This window comes from Uranotaenia lowii, chromosome 3 (genome assembly GCF_029784155.1).
Source record: "Uranotaenia lowii strain MFRU-FL chromosome 3, ASM2978415v1, whole genome shotgun sequence".
In the NCBI taxonomy this organism is placed as follows: domain Eukaryota; kingdom Metazoa; phylum Arthropoda; class Insecta; order Diptera; family Culicidae; genus Uranotaenia; species Uranotaenia lowii.
In genome coordinates, this window is record NC_073693.1 from 188,852,426 (window position 1) to 188,861,522 (window position 9,097).

Here is a 9,097-nt window from a genome sequence, read left to right on the forward strand (position 1 = left end):
CGTTGCAATTGGCGTTGAGGACCAAAAATACGAAAAAAGGGTGCGAAATAAGAATAGCACAATTTATGTTTTTCAACAAACCCAAGATTATTTCTAAAAATTTACTATGTTAAAGTGAATATTAATGCTTCTATGAATTATTTGAGTAGATAACTGCATTTTAAGGAGTTTTCTAGAATTTTAAAGGTTTTCAAAGGTTTTGAAAGAGGGTTTTAAGAGATGCTCCTCTAGCGTTTAGGAATTTCATATTTGAGCCATAATAGTTACTTTATCAAACTGCTTGATTTCTTTATTAACATTCATTACTATGATGCAAAATGACGAAACAAAGATTTTAGGCTGAATTTGAATAAAAAACAGTTGAAGTTTGTTTTTATTATTCAAAAACAGAATTTCATCAAGGGGACGTGTTTCAACAAGCTGATGAAAAATTGCCGAAAGTTTCAAACTTGTCCTCGATTAAGTATAAAATGAGCGGATGTGGTGGACCAAATTTTGCAGAAGAATAGTAAGAGGACCACTAGTGACAAGATTAAAACCTCTTTGCCCGGTTTTGGACCAAAAAGTGATGGTGGTACGGCATTTTGAAATGAGATGTTATCGGGATCGAGGTATGGCGATGGAACCTGCACTTACCCACATTAAGATTTTAAAAAGATAAGTATCGAAATCAGTTATATTTTAATTTTATTGTTCTTAGTTGGATTTTTTTATCATTCGATTAGAAGAATTTGTTTTTTTTATGAATTTGATTAGCTGGACCAAAAATTAATTAGATTCTACTAGTGATGATTAATTGTTAAAACAAAATACTGGCAATTCGCCTCTTCATTTATTCCTCAATAATGTTTTAACAATTATTGGAAAATTTAATGTTTTGCTCCATAAACATTTTATCAGTTATTCAGATTTACAATCATTGAAAAATTTAATGTTTGGCTCCAAGATAAACATTTTATCAGTTATTCAGATTTATTTGTAGAAAATTTAACTTCTGGTAACATTTTTGAGTTTTGGTGATTGCGAACGTTTTAAAAGAAAACATTATGTTTGCTGCAATTGATAGGATATGAACAAAATTATTGTTAGATTTAGGGTGCATATAAGGTATTCGATTTGAAATCTAAATATCTACAAATTTTGAACATGATTGTTGTTCTTGTTAAAAGTGTAGATTATAAAAAATAGATCTACACTAGTTAGTCCAACCAAAAATTGATTTGATAGGATGATATTATAGAGATTTTAATGAGACAAACAGCTTGCTTGTGAGAAATTTGAATGATTGCTTTTCCAATGATTTGAGTTAATTGTTTTTGGATATTCAAAAATAACACTCCTTAGTCCGTAGGTATTAATAGCAGAATTCTCAGGAAATGTCTAAGCGCTTAGGAGGTGTGGGTAAAACGAAGATCGCACCATTTTCCAAAAATGGCTCCTGATCCAAACCTCTCACTACTAACACAACCCTTCCTGAGATACTTGAATATAGATTCGCAGACGTATAGACGGTTTTTATAGCTGGTGAAACTGACTTATCATTGTTTCAGAGTTTTTCAAAACAAGCTTTTGAAGAAAATTGGAATGATAGACTTACAGTTGATCCTAAAAAGATCTTACTAACAACCCTTCCTTCATCCCTCATTGACTACTAGGACGTGGCCGGCGTCGTTATTGATCATTTTTAAAGGGAGAGCATGAGTTTTGTGCATTGAGAATGAATTGCTAATCCCAAGCTGCATTCTGCTGCGGCCCTTGCACAAAATTGATGGCCTCGATCAATCACGGAGTAGCCAACCATTGGCGATGTGGAACTCGTTCTACTTAGCCACGCCAGCGATCATGGAGCTCGAAATGTATTCAATATATTTTTTGTATCAATTAATCAAAAAATTATTATGCAAAAGGCTGAAAGTCTTTTAAAATAATGAAAAAAAAAATAAAAAAAATATATAATATTAGGAAAACAATGTTAGAGAAGCATTTCGGGTTGAATGATTTAAGGTGGATATGAGTAGTCAACCAAGCTAAGCTAAGCTAAGCCAAAAACAGAATTTCATCAAGGTCACTAAAAGTTAATTTCCTGGACCGATAATCAGCATAATTTTGTACTTTCCGATGGAGCTTGATGGACCAGACGACGAGCAGTATTATTGGTATGATTTGAAATTTAATCGGATGATGAGTTGAGCGAAAATTTTGGCGGTGGCAAATTCTTGTGCTGGTGATTTTTTTTTTGCTTATCCGGAAAAGCTTTCTGCAGCGTGAACTCCAAACAAAACTATGTTGGAAAACTACATAAAAATGAAGAATATGGTCCTAAATAAACCTGGAAAATCAATATTGAGACTTAATTTGGTTTTAACTGCAAGATAGTGCTGCCATCTATGACTTGAAACTGGAAAAAGTGAGTTTTACTGAAAAAAATCTAAGTTTATAAATTCCAACCTGTCTTTTTCTGATTCAAAATAAACCCAGGATGTTTGTTTCATCATTTCACGTCATTTTATTGAAGAAAGTAAGAAGTTTGGTAAAGAGTTACAGCTCAAATAACAAATCCCTTAGTTCTAGAAGAGCATCTCTTAAAACCCCCTTTTAAAACCTTTGAAAATCTTTGGAATCCTAGAAAACTCCTTAAAATGCAGTTATCTATTAAATTAATTTGAAGAAGCATTAATATTCACTTTTGCATTTTTAGAAATAATCTTGTTTTTGTTGAAAAACACAAGTGGTACTATTCTTATTTCGCACCTCTTTTTCCATATTTTTGGTCCTCAACGCCAATTGCAGCGTCTAAAAAAAGTAAACTTATGCTTGATTTGTCCGTTAAACAATTCAACAATTCAATTGTAGAAGAAGATTTTGGTGATATACAATCATTCATATTTCAACAGGCAAAAAACATAGTGGTACTATTCTTATTTCGCTCACTGTATTTATTCTTTTTATTTAAAATAATCTTGGATTGTTATACGATTCCTGGTAGCTCTTTAGCCTAAATTTAAACCGTAACGCCATCTCCCAGATGGTGTTTAAGTTTTTGAAAGTCCTATCCTACGCATATTGTACTAACTTAAGCTTAGTGGAACAGTTACGAATGCGTGTATTTAAAAAAACATTCGTTTGATTGAAGCAAATAAAGGTAATCTTACACAGTAAACGAAAATTACCGAGTTCGGTAATTTTTTTACCGAAATCCTAACATGTGTAAATCGTTAAACTGTTCGGTAATTTTTTCGGTAAAAAATAAAAGAACATCGGTAAATCGATTCTTCATTTACCGATGTTTGTTCATTTTTTACTGAAAAAATTACCGAACAGTTTAACGATTTACACATGTTAGGATTTTGGTAAAAAAATTACCGAACTCGGTAATTTTCGTTTACTGTGTATGATAATTTATGAACAAATTTGAAAAAATAATAATTGTTTTTTTTTATAAAAAATATTTCTACGTTATTCTTGGTGTCTTCCATTGGCCGGCGCACACTTGTTTTCATTGTTTTTGTATCGTTACTGTTCGGCAAAAGTCAGTAATTTTCGAAAAGATTTATAATCGTTTGAATTAAAACTTTCGATGATAAATTTCCTAATAGCGAGTGCAACTCTGTTGTTTAGGCGCTAAATTCAAGTCTTCTGAGTTAATTGCAGCAGATTCAAAGCAAACATCGAAATCGATTGCACCAGCCAGATTATTCAATGCCAGTATGCCAACTCTGTGGTAATTATAAATTTCAAACTACATAAAAGCTGAGTAATTCAAAATTTCATATTTTAAATTTTTAGATTTTAGAATTTAGAAGAATAATTAGAACAACCTTTAACCAAACAAGTATTACCTATTTATCAGCTTCCAAAACTCCAACGAAATTTGAGCGAATTAACACGCATGAACTTGCAAGAATGTGCCAGAACAAAACGAAACCTATAATTAAATGATTGTTTATTGCAAAACAGATGTTTTTTTTAAATTTTTTTTTATTGAAAATTACTCCATAAAAAAGTAAAATTTGAACTGGTCGGTAGATTGATGAGAGAAATTTGACGTATAAACTATTATTTTTTATTCAGTCTTCCTCCCCTGGGTTAAGATCGTAGGTTGCGAAATATACTTACAAGCGTCCTTTTTGAGCTTTCAAAACAGCGAAAACTACCGTTTTTGTTTGGAAAATCGTTGTTTTTAGTTCATAGAAGCAGAGTTTCAGTAAATCATTATGTTTTTTACAAAATAACCATCAAATACACACTTTAATCTGCTAGGGATCTTAGGAAGTAGGGTTTTTCACAAGTTTTGTCGTCCATCAGAAATTATCTGTCTCATTGCATCGGTATAGGCTATACAGCTCACGAGTTCTGGAATTAGCCAAAATTTGTTGTTTGAGGTAAAGTTTTAATAACTCATAGCTATGGTAACACTTTCAGCTTATCGGAGAAAATTTTGCGGGACATTTCAGTTTACTTACTTAAGGCTCATTTAGTATCCGTGCACTTCATTTCGGGGATAGCTTCATTCCTAGGGTTCGGATGTGTTAAATTTTGGCAGCGTTATGTTTGTCTGTTTTTTAAAAAGATTTTTAAGTTTACGTGTTTCTGAGATATTTACGATGCAAGGAGATATGGTGAAAATAATATTTTTTTCCCTAAAACTTCTTTGCCCTGGATGAACTAAAGGATCATACGATTCTTAAAAATACTAGCAAATTTCGAACCAAGGATTGGAGTTGAACCCTTGGTGCTTGGAAGCATATGGTTTTGGCGGACAACCGAATTCAGACCACTAAACTATATACAGCAAATTCGTCTCCGGTCGGCAAAAAGCGTTGCCTGAGCAATAGACAACCAGCAAACATCAAATTGATTTCGATTACATAGGTCTCAATTTGTACAATCGGATACTGACGCAATGGACAGATTTGTTCTGATGAACGAATAAGTGTTTTGAAATACGAGCGTTTGTAACTGCCTAGATACTAAATGATAATTGTCCCGCGCCGAATTTTCGGCGCATAGGGCCGTGGTTAAAGACCTCCACTGTCTTTACTTGGTCCCAGTCAGAGGTAGACCCAGAAATTCGAAGCTGCGAAGCCTAGCCGCCGAAATTCGAACTGTCGACGGAGTGATCTTCGTTTAAGTTTTCGCTTATTAAAATAAAAAATGCGGGTATGAGCCTTGATTTCTCTGATGACCCTTAACCGTAGTTGCCGATCATGCACAGTAAACGAAAATTACCGAGTTCGGTAATTGTTTTACCGAAATCCTAACATGTGTAAATCGGTAAACTGTTCGGTAATTTTTTCGGTAAAAAATAATCGAACATCGGTAAATGAAGAATCGATTTACCGATGTTCGTTTATTTATTACCGAAAAAATTACCGAACAGTTTACCGATTTACACATGTAAGGATTTCGGTAAAAAAATTACCGAACTCGGTAATTTTCGTTTACTGTGTGTACTTCACTCCAATGCTTGATTTGAACTTTGTGGACATTTTTGACAGTGTTTGCATACTTTTCCACCATTCACACACAGTAGGTACTTCTTTGACTAATCAACGGTTTTGTCAGACATCAATTTGATAATGACGGGTTTTGAAGGAAACTGTGCAAAATTTTGTTTTTCTTTTTCTCTTAAATCTCGAAATAACGTAAATTTCAAATTTTGAAAAAAAAATAGGTGAGGTGGTACTTTTCACAGGCAACAAAATGCTGTCTAAATTTTGAAGGTCCGATTGCTAGAGAATGAGAGTAAAACAAAGTGTCCCATTTCTAGAAGAACTAAGCTTTAGATGACAATTTGAAAACAAATACCTGCAATTTTTCATAATGATATAAAATAAAATTCGTTTTTTAGGAGTAGGCGGTGACAGGTTGACATCGCACGCGTTTTTCTTTCGCTTCGCTGATAAATCCAATAATTTTCGGTATTTAATTGAGTGAATCTTCATAAACTGAATCTAAGTGGTATCAACGTGTGGCTGGATTTTCATAGCAAAGATGGCTACCAAATAAGTGCTCCAAACTTAAGGAAAGTGTCTTACAGAAAGTTTTAAAATTTGCCTCATGAAGTTTAAAGTGCCTTGCTTGATTTCGGTTTTGTTTTTCGTGCCAATACTTGGATTTCGTTTTTCACTCAATGGACCTGAAAGTGATATTTTTTAAACATGTGTACATGGTTGTTTGATCTTGTTAAATCCAACGATTTCAATGAAAAGCTTGACTGCTAAAAATTGTGAAAACAACGGTGATAACCATCAATTCGAATCCAAAGGTTTTTCGACGGGGTATATGTTTGACAAATCGTGTGTGTTATGCCATATTCAACACTCCTGGACGACGAGGGACTTTTGGTGAGATTGTTTCATGTTTCATTCATACTATCACTCATCAATCCTATCTGCCAAGTAGGATTTTCTCTATTGCACCCTTCCGATTCCTATCTTAAACAGCTTTATGGGTCGTATGAGTTCTTTGCACCTAAACAGTTATTTTACCTTTTCAGATCTTTCCTACCATGATTACATTGACTTGTCACGGCGTACTATAATGCACCACAATAATCTTCGAAATCAACATTTGAAATGAGAATTGAATCCAGATTCTCATTTTGGCATCTTATGCTGGTTTTGATTATTAGTTGTATCATGTGTATCACACCCATAGAAGAGGTTGCAAAAATCCAATGTCTATTTAGCAAATCTCTGTGCCGATAATGCGCTGAAATGTGCACTGTGGCGAAGATGATATGTTTGAAAAACCGTAACTGGCATAAGGACTCGGCTCCCAACCAAAATGATGCATGACCACTACATTGAAGCGAAACAAGAAAAACATTTTATGGGATTTCCTTCCTATTGGATAATTCATTCCAGAAACAAGGAAATAACAGCGCCCGTAGGGAGAGTCGAACTCAAATCACCAATTATATCGTCTTGCAAGTCCGACATCCTAACCAGTGTGCTATTTGAGCTTCATGAAGAACGGGGGATATTTGTCATAGGCTTTCTGCCACCGAACAATCACAAAAAGGTAGGCTGATGTCATGCTGAAGCAACTAGCAACGCAACGCAACGTTCCAATAAGATTGCGTTGCAACGCATTGGTATGTCATGCTGGCGCGACCTGTCGCTTTGAAATTCCCTACAAATCATCACTTCTCTACATCTGATGATGCTTTGAATCGTCTCCTTTCTTTCGGGAGCCATCAAAAACTCATCAAATCACGACCCGGATTGCAAGAATGCCGAAATTTGAACAGACAAAAATCCTTGTTTTTTTGCCGGAACTAAGAATTCATGAAAATTTTCTCGCCGATTAAGATATTTTTTAGTTTATTATCACAAGTTCGGACAGATCTTCGTACTATTGTGCTCAAAACCCGGAATCACTGCTTCAAATCGAGAAAAAACAATATTCCTATTGGATTTCCTACTAGTCGCGCTACAAAACACATTGGCATCAGATTGGTCGCGCTATACAAAGCGACCAGTATGACAGGTCTGCGCGATTTCCATGGAGATCAAATGAGAGCTGGTTAGTCGTGTGAACGTTGCGTTGTAGGTCGCGTTGCTAGTTGCTTCAGCATGACATCAGCCGTAGTCCTTTGTCTTGCGATGGTAACGGGAAAGGGAACGGGAGTGAAGGCAAAGGGAAACCCATTGAATGAGAACTGTGCTGCCTGCTATTACCAAGCGGCGGCAACGCTATTCAAACCGTATGGAGCACATCTCTCAGATTTCCCCTTTTTTTCCCCTCATTTTGACAGATTTAAGCTTTTTTCCTCAGATTTAAGCTTTCGTCTCCTATGCTCTCAAGGCAAAAAAAAGCTTAAATCTGAGGAAAAAAAGCTTTAAAACGAGATTCACGACCACTTATTTAAAAGATGTTGGTCACACGATACATAGACAAATCGTGTAACGTTGCAGGGATCTGGCTATTACATACACACGCTACATATACACAGCCGCTAAAGCCGGGCAGCTTGGCCGATGGTTGTTTGCCGGTGAATTGAAGCAATGTTTTTGTTGTTGCTTTTGCTACATTCACACGCACAGCTTAGCCGTGGTTGTTTGCCCATGGATTGAATTGAAGCAATGTTTTTTTTTGTTGCTTTTACTGCATACACACGCACAGCTTGGCCGTGGTTGTTTGCCGGTGGATTGAAGGGATTGAATAAGAAGGATGTTTTTGTTGTTGCTTTTGTTACATTCACACGCACAGTGCTCGGTTCGCTGGCTGCCTGGTGTTGGCCGGTTATTATTTCCATCCTTCTTCGTCTTGTGATGCGATAGGGAGGGACGTGAAAGCGTTTTTATTTTGTTTCTTTCAGACATACGCAATTCGGTTAACTTGGGAGCCGGTGGGAGCAAATCGAATCAGCACCGGTCGCGTTATCTTCTTGTACCAATGATGCTATGTAATTGACTACACGCCATTGGCACAGAGGCTGAATTTTGGGTGCAGCCAATGCAAGATGTGTGTAGTCACCCCATGCTATGCTATGATATAAAATAAAATTCGTTTTGTTATTCTAAGTTTTATTTAAAATTCCCTTGTTAATTCTCTTTTTGGTGAGAACTTTTACAGCAGCAGCTTTTTCGGCACCACAGAACTAAATAGAATTCCACATGAGCATTAAAGCATGGATCATCCAAAATCTGGACGCACTGTTTATTATACCATAGCGCTCTTAGTTGTCGGATCTGGAATGTTTTGACAGTACTTTGTTTTGGAAGGTTTCCTCTATCAGTGCTGAAAATTTCATTACGATTCGTTTTGTTTCAAAAAATTAACACGTGATAGAAGCCGCGAGACTAAATTCATTTGGGACACCCACGTCAAAAACCCGACGTGGTCTGGTTCAAAAATCGCAAAATCTGATTTTGGGCGGCTTCCTGACAAATTTTTTTACAAAGCCACTGGTCGGGGTGATGTCCCCACCAAGTTCAAATTCGTTTTTGCAGAAAAGCGTTTGATCTGGAAGGTATTTGCAGCTGCGGGCGAAAAATCCCGGTTTTGTGAAAAACAAGACCATGGACTCCGAAGTGTACAATGAGGAGTGCCTGAAAAACGTTTTTCCCGTACATTAGATCTCACAAAG